Here is a 20,452-nt window from a genome sequence, read left to right as displayed (position 1 = left end):
ACCCCTATAGTTACCAGTGGTGAAGGTTGTTTGGTTGCAGTTATAAACATGCTCATCATACCAATATTTTGTGGCAGAAATATTGTAGTACTGAACATGTTCTGAATTCTTTTCAGTTTCTTTTTATTTTTTAATCACTAAGGATATTTGGATGACAATAATTTCTTTGTTGTTCAAGAGTTCCTCTTGTCATGCAGCTTATTTCTCTCACCTAAAATAGAAATATATTTTTAATTGCTAAAATATTCACTTTTAAGCACATTGTCATTATACTTGAAAACTGGAAACCTATAACAATAGAAGTAACAGCACTCAAATTAACCCTGGAAAGAATGCATAAGAAAACTATGATGTAATTCGAAGTTTACTTCTATCTAATAAGCCACAATATGGGGTGAATTTTATATGTACTCATAACTTACATAGTTCAATTTAGCAATTACTATTATTAAGTAATAAGTGCAGGCATTATATCAGTAACATTAATCAAAACGACTCCCCATTGAAAGTTGCAACTATGATTCCCTACTCTCTACCTCAGAGATCCAACAGATTAGCTCTCCCCAAGAAAACTGACACAGTTCTCCTTTTATCAGATTATCCCACCTCTTCCTACAAACTATTCTAGGCTGTTTCTTTTATGTGGAAAGTTTTCCTATTCCCAGAAGTCCAAACTCATCATTCTACACACAGCTAAAGTTTTGTGTCCTCAATGTCCTAGTAGTTTGAAAGGGAGGCATCTGTTTCTCTATATTTTATTTTGCCTCCAAGTACAGATCTCTGAGCTCCCCATTCCTCAAACTACACACTTTGATATTTATGTATTTGTTCATGTTCAATCATTTTAAAGCTGAGTTTCTGTGTGCCATTTTTATATTTGAAGTTTTGTTCTCTAGAATCTCTTGGATGATGGACAGTGTTTAATGATTTTTATGGAATGCCTACCAGAGGGCTTCATTCAGTGATATTATTAATAATAAATGTGTTTTTTTGGTGCTAATCTAGCAAAATAGCTAGTGGTTTATTTGTTTCTTCTGAACTGGATGTTTTTAAATACTCACTGTGTGTACACTCAGCTTCATTTTTGTCATTTTCTTGTATGAAGACACTAGCTAGGCACCCTCCTGATCAGAGAGAAAACACACGCTGTATCCTGCCAGCATTCTCTAGAACAGCAGCCCAGGCAGAAGAAGAATGATGCCTTAGAAGAGAGGAAACTGTTTACCTTGGTTCAAATCTAGCATCATTCTTTCCCTGCTCCCAGGGTGAAGGTCGTCTCTGAGCTGACAGGTTGTGTGGTCCTCTCATGTGTGTCCACATAGCAAACAGAGAGGAGCTATAGATCCTGAAGGCACTGATTCTTCTATTTCAGTGAAAGGAAAATGATCCAAATATCCAGCAGTCATCAGCACATTTCTATGTGGATGCCACACAGGCACTCCTAATTCAGCATGCTCATTTCTCCCCTGGAACATGATCCCTTTCTTATGTTCTCCCCCTCAGAAAAGACTATCATTATCCATCCAGTGACCAAGCCAGGTGGCCTGGGCAGTCATTTGTGAGTTTGTCTTCTCTTTCACCACCATGTTCAGTTAGATGCCAGCTCCCAGGATTCTACCTTCTCAGTAGCTCTTGGTCTCTTTCCTCCTCTCCTCCCCATTGCACCACTCACCCCAGTTTGGATCCTCATTATTTTCCCTTAGATTATTGCTGTATTGAGTTCACTGGCTTCCTGTCTTTAGTGTGGAACACCTCCTTGCTGCCCAAAGATTATTTTTCTAGAATGAAAATCGAATCTTGTCATGTCCTTGTTCATATCTCCTCATGTCTCTTCACTCCCTGCCTTTAGTATAAAATATTCACTTTCTATATCCTAACCCTCTGGTCCCTGCCTAATTCACCATTATATCTTTTGTCACTACTCACCTTGCATTTTACTTTACAGGCGCATGGAACACTATCTTCTCTTCCCCAGTTCTGCTTTTGCTCATGCTTGGAACATGCGGTCCATCTTTTCATCCTGTTAGTCTCAAGTTCTACATCACCTGGTCTATGAAGCCTCCATCACTGCCCCCAAGAAACTGGGTGCCTACTCATGTAGGCCCCCATGGCCCACCCTTCTTTTTGTTCTGTAACTTTTTATAGGACCGCCAAGCAATTCCAAGTTATAACAGTCATTTCCTAGTCAGCTATGTGGATGACCCCCTGGAGTACATGCAGTGCACAGCATGTATGTCAGCAGAGGTGGCCCTGACTGCATGTCTGCCTCTCTGCTAGACTATCCACTCTCTTAAAGGGCAAGAACTTGCCTTTAATTGTTTTTATCTCTAGTAGCTAGTTCTATCATCTATGAGTCCACATACATGCCCACACATGTGCACACTCACCTAAAAATTAATTCTACTTCTTAGGGAATGTAGGCATAAAATATAGAGGCACATATTAACATTTAAGTTCGATTAAATCCAACTGGATTAAATCAATCCAAGTTAAATCAATCCAATTAAATCTCCTTCAGTGATTTCATAGCTTAAAGTTGGAATGATTAGAGAACTGTGTTAGATTTTATAAGAAAATTCCATTTTTATTTCTTTTTCATTTTAGTTTTTACTTAAGAAACTTTATTTTTTAGACTAGCTTTAGGTTCACAGTACAATTAAGTGGAAAGTACAGAGCGTTCCCATATATTCTCTGTCTCCACACATGCACAGCTTCTTCCATTATCAACATGAGAGTGGTACATTTGTCACAATTGATGAACTTATACTGACACATCATTATGCCCCGGAGTCCATAATTTGCATTAAAGGTTAACTCTTGATGTTGTACATTCCATGGGTTTTGACAAATGCAAAATGCCACATATCCATCATTACAGTATTGTACAGAATCGTTTCAGTGCTCTATTTTCATTTCTTTTTAATTTCTGAATTCAAAGACTTATTACTTTTGATTTTGTTCTCTGAATGTTTTTATAAACACTAGATACACTACACGTCTCTTGACTCTTTTTTGCTATCCCTTACTTAGAAGATGGCACCGGTGTCGTCATTGGAAACCTATGTGAGGGTATTTGTGAGACTGACAATTCTCCCATACTATTTACTAGCCCTTTTGGTCAGTGACTCACCAGATCTCTTCCTTACAGAGCCTACAACTGGTTGGGACTCTCTCGTTTCACTTCCTGGCCTATTTGATGAATGTAGACCCAGTCTCCCAGCTTTCTTAGGTTTACTTGTCTATTATTTTTCTTCTTATCTTTTCAAAAGCTACATCGAATCTTTTTAGTGCTGTTGATTGGCTTTTTTAAATTATAGAAATAATGGAGACTACTATTCGAAAGCTTTGAAAATAAAGATAAGGTATACAAATGTAAACCTAAGTAACCTGCAATACTCGGTGATAAACATTTCTTTCCTTCTAGGCTTTTTCCTATATATGTATATATACACACATATATATACTAAATCTATTCTATAGGTATATATACGTGAATCATACTGTCTAAATAGTTTTGTATTCTTCTCTTTTTTAATGATCATTTTATGGCATTTGTTTTCTTATGATCATTAGCGTTCTCTGAAAATGTTATCTACCGCGATTCATTTGACCAATTTCTATTATTGGACATTTAGGTTTTTTCATATGTATTTTTGCCAGTATGAATAACATTTTTGGACACTCCTCGGTGAGAGGATAGCTACACTGACTCTATATAGAATTTCTTCTACTTACCACACCTGAGCAAATTCTCTCTTAGAATATGTGTGTTAGAGTCTTTATGTCAGTCACATAGCAGTAGAGACGAGAAAGGAGAAAAGGCACTCTCTTTGGTGGCACTATGGGGCTTGAGTCTCAGCTCATGTTCTTACAGGCTGTGTGAACTTCGGAAAATTACTCAACATCTCTTTGCTTTAGTTTATTTGTAAAACTGGGGTAATAGTATTTTATTTATAGGGTTCTTGTTAGGAATACAAATATACTAAATATATAAGTGGTATCTTTTAAAATTCATCTAGTGACTAGTGAAGTTGAATTATAACTCTGAGGCTAGAGCGCTCTGCTAAGAATTCTCTTTTTAGCATTCAATGTTAGCTCTGGCAGATATATCCTAAGGATGAAAATGCCCAAATGTGACACCTGTGGCATATTTTTAGATTATTTGAGGTCACATTTAGTATCCTAAAACATAGTCTTTTAGATCTAGTTTTATATTTTTCTTAGTTTTTGAAATTCCGTTGTTGAAAACTGACTACCTGATGATTGCTGGACGACGATATGATTTCCCGGGTACAGGTTATGTTTAATAAGACATATTGAAAAACAGGGGTAATGTAAACCAAAGACTTTATACACTTTTCCATTTTTTTCTTTGTATATAGCAGATTGAACCTCCTAGATTGCATTGGAAGTATTTACCAGATTCGGGAAATGACCTATTGCTAATTATTTGGTCAGATTCAGAAGTTTATTTTCAGCTTCTAATTTTGAGATAATTCCTTACTTACATAAAAGTTACAAAATCTATTACAAAGAACTCTATTATATCCTCTACCCAGATTCAACAATTCTGAACATTTTGCCCCATTTACTTTAGCATTTGTTCTTTCCCTCTCTCTATATCTTCTTTTTATGCACAAATACTTTAATATGTGTTTCCTAAGGACTGTCTCTTACATAACCAAAGTACCTCTATCAAAGTCAGGAAGTGTAACATTCGTACAATGTTATATCTAATTCATAGTTTTTGTTCAAAGTTCACAACTTGTTTGAATAATATATAGTTTTTTTTTTCTTGTCCAGGTTACAATCCAGGATCACACGTTGTGTTGTCATGTTTCTTTCATTTCCTTTCATCCAAAACAGTGCCTCAGCCTTTCTTTTTCTTTCATGATCTTAATATTTTTGAAAAGTAAAGCCAATAAGTTTGCAGAATATCCTTCAGTTTGGGTTTCTTTGATGTTTCCTTACAATTAGCTTCAGGTTTTGTATTTTTGAGTGTAACAGCATAGAAGTGATGTTGTGTCCTTCTCAGGGTATCATATCAGGAAGCATATCATATCATTTTGTCTTGTTATGAGTAACATTAGCCTTGATAACTTTAATAAATTTGTGTTTGTTAGGTTAACTTACTATAAAGTTATTATTTTTTCTCTTTATAATTAGTAAGTAACCTGTGGTGATTATGCTGAAACTGTGTAAATATCTTCTTGCTCATCAAACTTTCATCCACTCTCTTTAGTATTCATTAAGCTGGATCCCCTGTCTTTTTTGACATGTCCCTATCTTAGCACTTTCTTACTTTCTGGTACAACAGAAAGTTCCAGACTCATTTTATGGTTTCCCTGCCCCACCCTGGGCTCATTTCTCTCAGGATCCCTAGTTCCTTTCAGTGGAAAATGGTATTTAGAGACAAAAATCTGGGTGTTAGATGTGATCATTGCTCTTGTGGTGTCTTTACTTATAGGCCCATCCATTTGACAGATCTAAGAAATGTACACACACACTGATACATGTGTTTATACCTCTTTCTGTAAAATTATATGGTATACATATTATGGGCATGAATGTATGTGTATATATATAAATGAGTTCATACTCACATCTCCAATTCCAATTCAATATTACAAGGGTCACAAAATATCTAAAAACTAGAATAGATGGGACCTGATATTAATTGAGTGTAAGCAAAAGGGAGAGGAAGAATTCAAGGTGACTATACATTGTAAATGCTAGCATGGCGCTCCCAACTGTTCAGTGTAAAATGTTTTGTGTACCAACATTTTTTGTTGTGTGTGCCAAACCTACTAATAAAGCCTTAAATTGCTTTACATTTTTAGCAGCTGTATCACAGCGTTCCTGCATATTGATCTTGTGATCAAATAAAACTTGAGGTCTTTATGTTAACTGTTGTCAAGCAAGGTCTGATACCTCTTTTCTTATGAACTTAGTTTTTTGAAACTGTATTGTATGTATTCCTGTGAAATTTTATCTTATTAGCGTTTGACCATCATTCATCCCCTTCAAACCCCTTTAAACCTCGTTTAGCTAATATATTAATTGTCCTACAAATTACCTGTTATACAAAATTTTTATAAAATGCTTTCAATGGCTTTAGCTGACCTTCTCTGAAGATAAAGCAGAAGGTTGAGACTACAGTATACTTTTGGCGGTGAGGGTGATAAACCTGGCATTGTAACTGGAAATGGGGTCATTTCTTACTGTAGTATTTTATGTTATGAAATAGATAATCAAGAGTTAGGTTATCAGATGCTAAAAAAGCAGGGGGGCAAGGTAAGAAATGTGACTCAAGATTTACAAAAAGACAAGGAAATCTCCCTGATGGCCCTCACATAGACTGAAAAAGACTATTAATATGTCCATCCCATTCTTGGCCTTCTTTTCCTCTCAATTTAAACATTCTTCCTAGGTAATCTAATTCACTTCCAAGGCTCTAAACTCTCCAGCTACTCTTCTATAGCTATTGCTTCTTCCATAATTGTAGAATTTTGACTGCTTTGTGTCAACTAAGCTAGGGATCACATTTCCTAGCCCTATTGCAATAGGTGTGGACATATAGTGGTTCTAGCATGGGGAATATGATTAAAAGTTACATATGCAACTTCCTCCTCACTTGCTTAAGAGGACTTCTCTGGCCTCAAACTTCCACTCTTTTCTCCAAGCACAGAGACTAGAGAAACCACATGTTGAACCTGGAACAGCTACTATCAGCCTGGGCCACTGAATAATTCATGAGGGAGAGCCACCCACCAGCCTGAAATACCTGCTCTAGAATTTCATGTGAGTGAGAACTACCTTACAATTATTTGAGCAATTACCTTTTTTTTGGTGCCTCTCCTGAGTCCCCTACTTGTATATTCAACTGCTCACTAGATATTTCTACTTTTGTATCTCAGAGATGTCTCAAGTCTAACATATTTCTCTTCAAATTTACTTCTCATTTCTGGCATTATTATCATCCCAGATGACCTCTCCATTGCACGTGGTGTTACTCCTGGCTACTTCCTTTCCCTTTCGCCCATATCGAATCTGAACATCTTGGTTCTGACGCCTTTATCGCTTGCCTCTCCAACGCTTCCTCTCCATGCTCTTGTCTGTTGCTTTAGACGAAGTCCCAGTCATCTCAGGCTGGGATTGATGCAACAAACCAATAACTGTTTTTTCTGTCTCTAATCTTGCTCCCCTCAAATTTATTCTTGGCTATGGTTTTATTACTGACTAGCTCAATGATCTCATCTGAAAAGTATGGATACTCATGGTATCTACCTTTTGGAGTTTTTATGAGAACTAATGTTGGCTAGATGCCAAGCATTTAGCATGGTTCCTGAGATACAGCAGGACTCAAAACAAGTTAGCTATTGTTAACATTATTATTAGAATTTCCATATCATAACTATTCTTAAAATTCCTTAAAGGGTTATTATTCCTTTAAAAGGTAATCCTATAATTCCTTAAAGGAGTATTATTGTTTCTAGGGTAAAATCACAGCCCTTAGTGAGCCTGGTTAACATTCTGTAATCTGGTCCCTATAGAACTCTCCAGATTTATCTCTTGTTATTCTCCCCTTCTAAGCTTCTGCTTTATTCATATTGCAATACCTACAGTTCCCTTAACATGTCAAACTCTTTGATACCTCTTATTTTTGTACATGTTGATTCCATTGCTTTAAACACACTACTTCATTGTCTTTCCTGAACTCTTATTAGCCATTCATCCTTCAAATCTCACCTCATATATCACCTCCTCTAGGAACTTTCCTTGATGCTTTATGGTCTAGTTTAAGCATGTGTTCCATGTTCATCCATAACACCATGTGTTTCCTTTATTGTGGCAATTAGGATAATGTTCTACAAGTGTTTATTAACGGTGGACATGCTTTGGGTGTTTGCCTGGCCCTCTATCCTGACTTGGTGGGCTTCAGTGGTTTTATTTATATATGAGTCTTCACCCTATTTATCATATTTGATTGAAACATACCCAAAGACAGGGCTGAGTATATTTGTTATATCTACTGAAAATTTGAATTGAGACAAAACTATGGCTGGTTAATATGGCTGCTAGACTTGTAAAATATGAAAATTTAGGACCTTAGAAAGGAAAAAGGAAATAGACACAAAACTACAGACAGAACTTAGAAAAACAGGGATAATGGATAAGCAGAGAAAGTAGGTATTCAGAGAGGAGAATAAATTTTTTGAGAATTCAAATCCAATGTTCCAGAAAATATTTTTTATTGTTTGTGATATGCTTGGAATTTATTACATCTTTGCTTTATATCTCCATATCGTTTTGTTTTCAGCTCAATTTTGTATTCCACATATAGTTATTTATTTCTGAAAAAATTATCAAATTCATAAAAGTTGTGAGCTATAAAGACTGAATAATCAGAAAGTTAAGTGTTATTTGAGAGACATTCTACTAGAAAAACATTGAATGAGTCATCAGAAGGCCAAGGTTCTAGACAAAACTCTGCCATTATTTAACTATATAATCTTGGGTAGGTCGGTTGACTGGAGTTCCCCTCCTTTCAGTTATGTCATCTCTAAAGTAAAGACCATAATTTCTTTCCTGCTTACCTTGGAGTTGTAATAATCAGTTGTCTGCTTTGAAAATGTTAAGTGTTTATAGCCAACAAGGCCTTATTAATGTTCTGCAATAGAAGAATACTGGCTAGGATTGACTGGAATGACTTCTCAGTCCAAAGATATTACACTACTAGTCACTAGTTTCGTTTACGTAAAAAAGGATGCTTCCCATTTTCAGAAAGGTACAAATATCTACATTTGGAACCTAGGACATATTACACTATTTATGTGCAATATGGTAGCATGTATTATGTATATTCACCTAGGTAATATTTTTAGTAAAAGAAAAGGAATTGCAACCAAATGTAAAAGGATAAGAAACAAAAATATTTACAAAAAAGGAAAAGAAAAAAAGATGTTTCCAATTATATGCTACAGTTATTAAGGGCACAGACTCTTAGTTTTCTCATCTGCAAAATGAGATTTCATAATTATACAGGCTAATGGGATTGTAAAGAATTTAGCACAACTGACCCGGAATGAACTTTGGAGAGATTACTGATTAGAAGTGTGAAGCTGAGAGCTTCCCTGGTGGCGCAGTGGTTAAGAATCTGCCTGCCAATGCAGGGGACATAGGTTTGAGCCCTGGTCCGGGAAGATCCCACATGCCACGGAGCAACGAAGCCCGTGCGCCACAACTACTGAGCCTGTGCTCTAGATCCCGCGAGCCACAACTACTGAGCCCGTGTGCCACAACTACTGAGCCCCGTGCACCTAGAGCCCGTGCTCCGCAACAAGAGAAGCCATGGTAATGAGGAACCTGCGCACGGCAATGAAGAGTAGCCCCCGCTCGCTGCAACCAGAGAAAGCCCGCATGCAGCAACGAAGACCCAACACAACCAAAAATAAATAAATAAATAATTAAAAAAAGAGAAAGAAGTGTGAGGCTGACCAGGTGCAGAAATGTGGTCCCAGGTGTAGAGTTTCACAGCAAGTCATAGATTTGCATTCATGTAACACTCCAGATATGGAAGGATCTGGATCCTTGCATTTGTCTCCTGGGAAGTGGTTGATTATTGGTCTTAATTCTTCTAAATGTCAGCCAATCAGATGGAATTTCTCTGCCCCTCATTTCCCAATAAAATTTTAGATATAAGCATACTAATGTTTTTCTGAGTCATTATAGAACCAATCTAGTACAAATTTGGGAAACATTTATCCAGCCCTACCTAGTTTATTTAAGATCTTTGCACAAATATTTGCAGAAAGCAATCTTTGAAACTCAACCTATGTCCTAATATAATTGTGAATAAATGTGTGATAATATTACAGATGGCTCTAGCTTTATATGCCAACGTAAAACAAATGCATGGAAACTGTAATGAAAATGGTGCATAATGCACCCTACTTTATAGATGTTCATTATCTTCAATGAATTTGTGACAATTCAGAAGGATAATTTTAACTTTCTTTATCTTTCTAGACTATTGTTAAATTAATTTTGAATATTGTTCTAAATACATTCATTTCCTATAAGATGTAAAATCATGGGTAGAAGAGTGCTGGGTTTCTAGTTGTCTAAAAGGAATAGCTGTCATCGAGAAAACAGCTCCAGTTTAATGTGGCAATAATAAAAATGAATTATGCATACTGGAAATGTAATAAGCAGAGATATTTTACCACAATAAGAATGCAAAAATGATGTAATATTATATTCATTTTCAGAAAACAAGGAGAAATAGCTCCTTTGTCATGAAATATTAAGCATGCATCCATGGGGATTTACCAATAACTTAAAACAAAAATATTTTTGGTCTTAAAATAGAATCTCAAAAAAAGCCTCAATTCACCCACATGGTACATAGAGTGCCAGGTTTATTCTGAATGATGCTGATAGGAAATAGTGGCTGCAGGGCAAGGAAGAGAGCCAAATTTAAGTTCAAATTCTAAACATTTGTCTGTGGATCTTCTATATTTGAAATGCCATTTCCTGGTTTAATGCGTTTTAAAAGTTGTCATGTTTCTAAATTTGATATACAATTTAAACTCTAACCTATATTAATGTTTCATTTTAATTATGGTAGTTCTTTTACCTTAAGGAATAAATCAAGAAAATAGTGTGCCACAAAAGCATCATCTTCAGATGATAGTTCCTATTGCCATTGTTTGGGTTTGAGATACCCTGACCCTGCACGTACAGTCTCCTTTCAGAAACACAAGATGAAATTCTAGCTGCACATCTGTTTTAAGTGCAGCAAAGTACAACTCCTTAACCTTATATATGCTAAATGCTTTCATTGACCGTTGAGTAAGAGTCATGTTGGGTCATTCCCCGAGATTCAAAACCAGATGAGAAAGTGACTATGAAAAATCACTAAGTACACATACACGAGAGCACATTTAGAATTTATAAAGCAACTATTCCTTAAAGCAGTTTAACCACTCAAGTTTGAGATTTTAAAGTTTGTCAATTTTTGAGTAAATTAAATAGGAATGTTTTTCCCTATTCCAATAATTCCACCTGTATTAATGTACATCACAGATCCTAGACGTCAGTGGTTCTCAAACTTTATTTTTTATAACAATCCCCTGAGTTGTATACTGAAACTGCATTTGGCCAAATTCTAAATCTCCTCCCCGTCCATTAGGTCTGGAATGAGCTTGGGAATCTGTAGTTTCCATAGACCTCAGGTGATTTGTATGCTGGTGCATCACCCATCATAGTTGAGGAGAACTGAGCATTTTGAAATAGTTATGAGAGGAAAACCAGTTAATGTTGTAAGTTATGCATCTCCAATTTTAATACACTTCTAGAAGCTTGTAGACACAGTTCAGGATAGAAAAGATATTTTAATCAATTGGCAATATTAGGTTTGGCTTCTGGCCCCTGGATATCCAGTTGTACATTTGTAAACCACATCCCGCTTTGGGCATTGGTACTTCATTGTTAAATGGAGGGTGAGGTGGTGTGTGGAGTCTGTTATTTCTAATGTGCCTTCCCATCTTATGTGAGTCAGTGCTTCTACACTTCTGCTTTTCTTGGCTCCTGGGTTGGGTTTCACATAAGCATAAGGCCACTGTCTAGCAGCACTTGATGAGATCAGAGTGGAAGGAGATGTTCTCAACCTTAATAAATTCAACCAGCATTATTTTTGAGAGTTCACCATTCTCTTCTCCTGCCTTGGGAAGAAAGGATTTGGTAGAATGAAAGAACATGGGCCTGACAATTTAAATTTATTTATAGGAGTACAGGAAATAAAAAACAAAGTTATGGAATCTTTAATGGGCAGTATATCTTGAATTTTCATTGGTGGGTAAATATGCTTGTGCCACAGAAAATGAATTTTGTGTCATCATTTACTATCACAAACATATGATTATTTCAGTAACATAGATAAGATGACATGTGACCTGCTGTTTTCTCTATTTCTAGACATTCAAAAAAATTGGGGGTACCCTTTAAAAAAATTAAAACCTCCAGAATGTGAAAACAGTCTTGGATGAAATAGCATGGTAATTTATATCTACCTCAAGCATCTGTCAATAAGTTTCATGCTTCAAAAACCTATAAAAGAGGAAAATAAAGTTCCTTTAGTTTTTCTGCCTTTCAACTCTGGAACAGAATATCCCTGACTTAAAATGGATCATCTCCAAAGAAGGGAAAAATGAAAAGATAGCTTAACATATTATTAACTGCTAGTATTTTTAGTGTTTTGAAAATTTGTTTATATATTCCTCTCATTGAAATATGCAGTTATGACATTTCCAAGAAGTGATGGCGTTTGGTGTTAAAGACAAAATAGTGGGAATTTATACCATAGCAGCCTGATTCTTGCACCTGTTCTGTCTGAGGAAGAAAGTTTTCTGAGGCCACTTGTGGAGTCAGTGGCTGTCTAATGTGACATAAACATGTAAACGTTTGTTACTCTTCAACAATGCTATGATTTGTGATTAATAAGTAATAGCAAATAATTAGATAGCACTAACTTAGATTTTAAGTATCGTGTGTGTATGTGTGTGTATTCATGTAACTGTCATGATAACTGTCATTATCTTCATCTTGCAGATGAGAAACTGAGCCAGGAAGAAATTACATCTGTTGCCCAAGGTTACGTGCCTGGTAAGTGAAAGATCCCAGGCAACCTGGCAACAGAGTTTATGTACTTAACTAGCAGACAATACTACCTCTCAACTTCAGATGTGTTGTCCTGCTGAGTAGCCATCCTGGGAGGCTGTACAATTCCATCTATGTTGGCATTACTGAAGACATTCCTGTACTTTCTTCAATGTGATTGATTGATGATAAATTAAAAGCCAATCTAAACAGAGCGAAATACCCCCAGCAGCTCAATCTGGCAGTATAAAAAGGAAGTGAGCTGTCCCTCTCACTAGATGCAGCCCATAGACATGCTTAGTTTGGCCTGTGGTTTTGGCCTGGACAGTGTTTTACATTTTAATTAGTTACCAAAATAAACACAATGAAATTTAAAAGCCTTATACACAAATGTGAATTTCTGCCCTCTCTCAGAAAGTTGGATCCTCAACATTGGGCTTTTATCTCCAGTTTCTCGCAGTCCCATCATCTACATCCCCCAGAAACTGGGGCTCAGTGTCACTTACCACTTGTCTCATCACTTCATTTGTGTATTTTACCTGCCTGGCCCCTGTAGACATTTGATTTTGTGACACTTGAAACAAAAACATTGTTTTCAAGGAGTAGTGGAAACAAAATAGTTATTGGAGCTTACAAAAGGAAATTTCAGAAAGGCGGCTTTTCGGTTAGAAGGGCATGTGTTCCTAGGAATTAAAGGATTAATACAGAGCATTATTCTGAGCAAAAGAATTTAGGGTCAGATTAAATCTTGGGACACATAATTCTGTCCCGTCCCTAATTTTCTATGTGCCCTCAAGCAAGTTCCTCAACTTTCATGTGGAATAGCATATTTTCCAAATTCTAGGTACTATTCACACAAAATGACAAAAAAATATTTTCATGCCATGATCAATGTGTACTATTCCAGAGAAGATCAAAATGTTACCCAAATGAATAGCAGAAAGATTCCATAGCAATATCACAAACCCCTCTCTCTCCAAGGATGAAATCATTGATTCTTTAATAAACAGGATCTATCAAACAGTAACGACAAGAACAGACACTAATTTGGTAATGTCTGCTGGATAATAAATAAACAAATGTATTTAACGTGCTGCTGCTATTTTTATCACAATTAGAAATGTGTTCACCAAGAACTCTCCCACATAGCATTCTATAAGCAAATCTGCTTTGGACCTAGTCTTTAAAATGTTTGCCTTTATATGATACATACAAACTCCTTTATGCTTTGTTTTATCTGCACTGGCGGGATTTGTGCAGCCATACACCCAGACCTCCTGTTATTTAGCTAGTAGTCCACTCATACATTCGTTCTAAAGATATTTACCAAGCGCCTACTACATTCCATGTTCTCAGCTTCATTATTGCAATTTACGGCCTAGACACGGTTCAAACAATGAGGGATATTCAGTTATTATGGAGATGGAGGATGCTCAATGGGTCCATTGTTCTATTTTGTGGTTTGAATGGGATTACTGAAATTACTGAAGAAATATTTCCTCACATTTGAGTTCCAAACTTAGTAGCAAAGTACCAAACATCTTGGATATATGTTGTCCTCTGTGTTTCTGAGTCAAGCTGGGAAAACTGTCTCCAAAGCAGCCTGGTATCTCTGCATCATCAGCTGGATGGCATTGTGGGGATAGAGATAATGACAGTTTAATTTTTTTTTTATAAATGTATTTATTTATTTTTGGCTGCATTGGGTCTTCATTGCTGTGCCCGGGCTTTCTCTAGTTGCGGTGAGCAGGGTCTACTCTTTGTTGCGGTGCGCGGGCTTCTCAATACAGTGGCTTTTCTTGTTGCGGAGCAAGGCTCTAGGCACACGGGCTCAGTAGTTGTGGATCGCAGGCTCTAGAGCACAGGCTCAGTAGTTGTGGTGCACGGGCCCAGCCGCTCCGCAGCATGTGGAATCTTCTCGGACCAGGGCTCGAACCCGTGTCCCCTGCATTGGCAGGCGGATTCTTAACCACTGCACCACCAGGGAAGTCCAACGGTTTAATCTTTATTATTCTTTCTGAAAAATTGCCAGTTTGTTTTTCCCGTCCTATCATTCCTTAAAGTCTGTCTCAGAGCCTTTGGCATTCCGTTGCATTCTGTTTGGCAAATCCTTCAGCCCATGTTACACACTTTGTTTCCCTTTCTTCCAACTTGACTCTTACTTGGTCACATTAGAGAAATGTATTAGCGTCAAATATACCAAGGCTTCCTTCATAAACTATACAGATGATGTCACTGAATAAGGTTTGAGAATGTCGTCAGTGATTTCATCTTAGTCCAGAAACGTGTGTAATCTGTGATTCTGTTTAGATCTCTTAAGGTTCCAAAATTTCCATTCACATAGAACCTTTCAACAATCATTTATAAGCCTGCTTCCTAATGTTAAACCACAGTTAACAGCATCCTGACTACTTGTATACTGAACCACTGCAACAGGTTCCATTTGAGACCACAGCCAGAAGCCCATTAATGCCCTAATGAAAGCAATTTGTATCAACTAAGTCACAATGAAGACACAAGAGGGAAAAGGTTAACCCTGCCAAATGGGAGTCTTATTGAATTAAATGAAAACTGCAGTTCACTCTTTCCTCCGAATCCTGGGTGAAATTCAGAGACACAAGCTACATCGGCCTGAAGTATTTTTGGATTTTGTTTTCTTTTTGCTCTACCTCTTAGCACATGCTTATTTCAAAGCTCTTCTACTTTTATTTCACTGTCAAGAAGTTTTCTTTCTGATTTTGAATACAGCAGGATGGAATGATTGAAGGGTGTGTGTGTGTGTGTGTGTGTGTGTGTTGGACGACGGGGTGGAGTCCCAAAGAAAGGAAATCAAGAGAGATCTAAAGGTCTCTTTTAATCAACTGTTCGACCAAAGAACACATGTTCTATTGGGTACTTTCCAAACTGCCAGACTGTGCTATTCATCTAAAAGGTTCAGCTCCATCGAAGTCTATCTTGTTGGAATTCTTAGAATTGGAAATATATTTTTTGTAGGATTTATTTTCTTTTCCCTGAGAACAAAGTGCAAAAAATGCCCAGGAGATTATTATCACCTTCAACATTCATGAGCATCATGGATAAGCATCTCATTCTAGGTCTTAGAAATATAAGAAAACAAAAGAGGGTAAAGTAGTCTCCCTTTTTTTAAAAAAAAACAAACGCTAGGAGCTTACAGTTAATTGGAGGAACAGGTCATGTGCGTGTAAGTATGCAGATAATTAAAGATATATTGGTAAGTGGTATAGACAATAATGATGTAGGAGAGAGTGAGAGGGGAAGCTGAAATGGAAAGTTCCATGGAGAAATATTAATGATTGAAATTTGCTCAGGGATAATGCTCCATGACCTAATATTAACCAGAAGAATGATGACTATTAGAAAGAACTGTAGAAAAAACTTGAGGCAGAAACCTTTCCTCCCAGTTTGTCTACTACTGATCTATTTTCTTTACCCAGACTACCTGCATTTAGTCCTCATACCTAGTGCTCTTTGCATTGCCACAACTAATTCTTCTAGAACAAGGGTCAGTAAACTTTTCTCTGTAAAGAGTGTCAGATAGTAAATACTTTAGGCTTTGTAAGCCATGCAGTTTTTGTCACAACTACTCAGTTACAGAGTTGTAACATGAAAGCAGCCATAGACAATATGTAAGAATTGAATACTGTAATATTCTAATAAAACTTTATGAATACTAAAATTAGAAGTTCATATAATTTTTGTGCATCATGAAATAGTATTCATCTTTGGATTTTTTTTTTTTTACTTTGAAATCTTTAAAATTTTTTTACATCTTTATTGGAGTATAATTGTTCTACAATGGTGTGTTAGTTTCTGCTTTATAACAAAGTGAATCAGCCATACATATACATATATCCCCATACCTCCTCCCTATTGCGTCTCCCTCCCACCCTCCTTCTCCCACCCTGCTTCTCCCACCCCTCTAGGTGGTCACAAAGCACCGTGCTGATCTCCCTGTGCTATGCAGCTGCTTCCCACTAGCTATTGATTTTACATTTGGTAGTACATATATGTCCATGCCACTCTCTCACTTCATCCCAGCTTACACTTCCCCCTCCTCGTGTCCGCAACTCCATTCTCTATGTCTGCGTCTTTATTCCTGTCCTGCCCCTAGGTTCTTCAGAACCATTCTTTTTCTTTTAGATTCCATACATACGTGTTAGTATACGGTATTTGTTTTTCTCTTTCTGACTTACTTCACTCTGTATGACAGACTCTAGGTCCATTCACCTCACTCCAAATAACTCAATTTCATTTCTTTTTATGGCTGAGTAATATTCCATTGTATATATGTGCTACATCTTCTTTATCCATTCATCTGTTGATGGACACTTAGATTGCTTCCATGTCCTGGCTCTTGTAAATACAGCTGCAGTGAACATTGCAGTACATGACTCTTTTGAATTATGGTTTTCTCAGGGTATATGCCCAGTAGTGGGATTGCTAGGTAGTTATATTTTTTGTTTTTTAAGGCACCTCCATACTGTTCTCCATAGTGGCTGTATCAATTTACATTTCCACCAACAGTGCAAGAGGGTTCCCTTTTCTCCACACCCTCTCCAGCATTGATTGTTTGTAGATACTTTGATGATGGCCATGTTGACTGGTATGAGGTGATGCCTCACTGTAGTTTTCATTTGCATTTCTCTAATGATTAGTGATATTGAGCATCCTTTCAGGTCTTTGTTGGCGATCTGTATATCTTCTTTGGAGAAATGTCTATTTAGGTCTTCTGCCCATTTTTGTATCGGGTTGTTTGTTGTTTTGATATTGAGCTGCATGAGATGCTTGTAAATTTTGGAGATTAAGCCTTTCTCAGTTGCTTCATTTGCAAATATTTTCTCCCATTCTGAGGGTTGTCTTCTCGTCTTTTTTATGGTTTCCTTTCCTGTACAAAAGCCTTTAAGTTTCATTAGGTCCCATTTGTTTATTTTTGTTTTTATTTCCATTTCTCTAGGAGGTGGGTCAAAAAGGATCTTGCTGTGATTTATGTCACAGAGTGTTCTGCCTATGGTCTCCTCTAAGAGTTATACAGTGTCTGGCCTTATTCAGGTCTTTAATCCACTTTGAGTTTATTTTTGTGTTTGGTGTTAGGGAGTGTTCTAATTTCATTCTTTTACATTTAGCTGTCCAGTTTTCCCAGCACCACTTATTGAAGAGGCTGTTTTTTCTCCATTGTATATTCTTGCCTCCTTTATCAAAGATAAGGTGACCATATGTGCATGGGTTTATCTTTGGGCTTTCTATCCTGTTCCATTGATCTATATTTCTGTTTTTGTGCCAGTACCATACTGTCTTGATTACTGTAACTCTGTAGTATAGTCTGATGTCAGGGAGCCTGATTCCTCCAGCTCTGTTTTTCTTTCTCAAGGTTGTTATGGCTATTTGGGGTCTTTTGTGTTTCCATACAAATTGTGAATTTTTTTTGTTCTAGTTCTGTGAAAAATGCTATTGGTAGTGTGATAGGGGTTGCACTGAACCTGTAGATTGCTTTGGGTAGTATAGTCATTTTCACAATGTTGATTCTTCGATTCCAAGAACATGGTGTATCACTCCGTCTGTTTGTATCATCTTTAATTTCTTTCATCAGTGTCTTATAGTTTTCTGCATACAGGGCTTTTGTCTCCTTAGGTAGGTTTATTCTTAGGTATTTTATTCTTTTTGTTGCAATGGTAAATGGGAGTGTTTCCTTAATTTCTCTTTCAGATTTTTCATCATTAGTGTATAGGAATGTAAGAGATTTCTGTGCATTAATTTTGTATCCTGCTACTTTACCAAATTCATTGATTAGCTCTAGTAGTTTTTTGGTAGCATCTTTAGGATTCTCTATGTATAGTATCATGTCATCTGCAAACAGTGACAGCTTTACTTCTTCTTTTCCGATTTGGATTCCTTTTATTTCCTTTTGTTCTCTGATTGCACTGGTTAAAACGTCCAAAACTATGTTGAATAAGAGTGGTGAGAGTGGGCAACCTTTTCTTGTTCCTGATCTTAGAGGAAATGGTCTCAGTTTTTTATCATTGAGAATGATGTTGGTTGTGGGTTTGTCATATATGGCCTTTATTATGTGGAGGTAAGTTCCCTCTGTGCCTACTTCCTGGAGGATTTTTATCGTAAATGGGTGTTGAATTTTGTCAAAACCTTTTTCTGCATCTACTGAGATGATCATATGGTTTTTATCCTTCAATTTGTTAATATGGTGTATCACATTGATTGATTTGCATATATTGAAGAATCCTTGCATTCTTGGGATAAACCCCACTTGATCATGTTGTATGATCCTTTTAATGTGCTGTTGGATTCTGTTTGCTAGTATTTTGTTGAGGATTTTTGCATCTATGTTCATCAGTGATATTGGCCTGTAGTTTTATTTTCCTTGCAGCATCTTTGTCTGGTTTTGGTATCAGTGTGATGGTGGCCTCGTAGAATGAGTTTGGGAGTGTTCATCACTCTGCCATATTTTGGAAGTGTTTGAGAAGGATAGGTGTTAGCTCTTCTGTAAATGATAGAATTCGCCTGTGAAGCCATCTGGTCCTGGGCTTTTGTTTGTTGGAAGATTTTTAATCACAGTTTCAATTTCAGTGCTTGTGATTGGTCTGTTTATATTTTCTATTTCTTCCTGTTTCAGTTTCGGAAGGTTGTGCTTTTCTAAGTGTTTGCCCATTTCTTCCAGGTTGTCCATTTTATTGGCATATAGTTGCTTGTAGTAATCTCTCATGATCCTTTGTATTTCTGCAGTGTCAGTTGTTACTACTCCCTTTTCATTTCTAATTGTATTGATTTGAGTCTTCTTTTTTTTCTTGATGAGTCTGGCTAATGGTTTATCAATTTTGTTTATCTTCTCAAAGAAGCAGCTGTTAGTTTTATTGATCTTTGCTATTGTTTCCTTCATTTCTTTTTCATAATTTCTGATCTGATCTTTATGATTTCTTTCCTTCTGCTAACTTTGGGGTATTTTTGTTCTTCTTTCTCTAATTGCTTTAGGTGTAAGGTTAGGTTGTTTATTTGAGATGCTTTTTGTTTCTTGAGGTAGGATTGTATTGCTATAAACTTCCCTCTTAGAACTGCTTTTCCTGCATCCCATAGGTTTTAGATCATCGTGTTTTCATTGTCACTTGTTTCTAGGTATTTTTGATTTCCTTTTTGAGTTCTTCAGTGGTCTCTTGGTTATTTAGTAGTGTATTGTTTAGCCTCCATGTGTTTGTATTTTTTACAGATTTTTACCTGTAATTGATATCTAGTCTCATAGCGTTGTGGTCGGAAAAGATACTTGATACGATTTCAGTTTTTGTAAATTTACCAAGCCTTCATTTGTGACCCAAGATATGATCTATCCTGAAGAATGTTCCATGAGCACTTGAGAAGAAAGTGTATTCCATTGTTTTTGGATGGAATGTCCTGAAAATATCAATTAAGTCCATCTTGTTTAATGTATCATTTAAAGCTTGTGTTTCCTTATTTATTTTCATTATGGATGATCTGTCCATTGGTGAAAGTGGGGTGTTAAAGTTCCCTACTATGATTGTGTTACTCTTGATTTCCCCTTTTATGGCTGTTAACTTTTGCCCTGTGTATTGAGGTGCTCCTATGTTGGGTGCATAAATATTTACAATTGTTATATCTTCTTCTTGGATCAACCCCTTGATCATTATGTAGTGTCCTTCTTTGTCTCTTGTAATAGCCTTTATTTTAAAGTCTATTTTTTCTGACATGAAAATTGCTACTCCAGCTTTCTTTTGATTTCCATTTGCATGGAATATCTTTTTCCATCCCC

At 36.6% G+C, this 20,452-nt stretch overlaps 1 long non-coding RNA gene across 1 annotated transcript in view; it reads left to right on the top strand.

Moving 5' to 3' along the window:
• The first annotated feature begins 6,729 nt into the window (after positions 1-6,729).
• The window catches only part of LOC307195309, a 442,224-nt gene continuing 428,501 nt past the window's right edge, over positions 6,730-20,452 (top strand). Inside the window, exons 1-2 of the long non-coding RNA XR_013830787.1 lie at positions 6,730-6,801; positions 12,613-12,666. This is a non-coding gene — a long non-coding RNA (uncharacterized lncRNA). The remainder of the gene's footprint in view (positions 6,802-12,612; positions 12,667-20,452) is intronic.

This window comes from Stenella coeruleoalba (assembly GCF_951394435.1).
Source record: "Stenella coeruleoalba genome assembly, chromosome: 12".
Taxonomy (NCBI): domain Eukaryota; kingdom Metazoa; phylum Chordata; class Mammalia; order Artiodactyla; family Delphinidae; genus Stenella; species Stenella coeruleoalba.
This window is presented reverse-complemented; position numbering and strand designations above follow the sequence as displayed.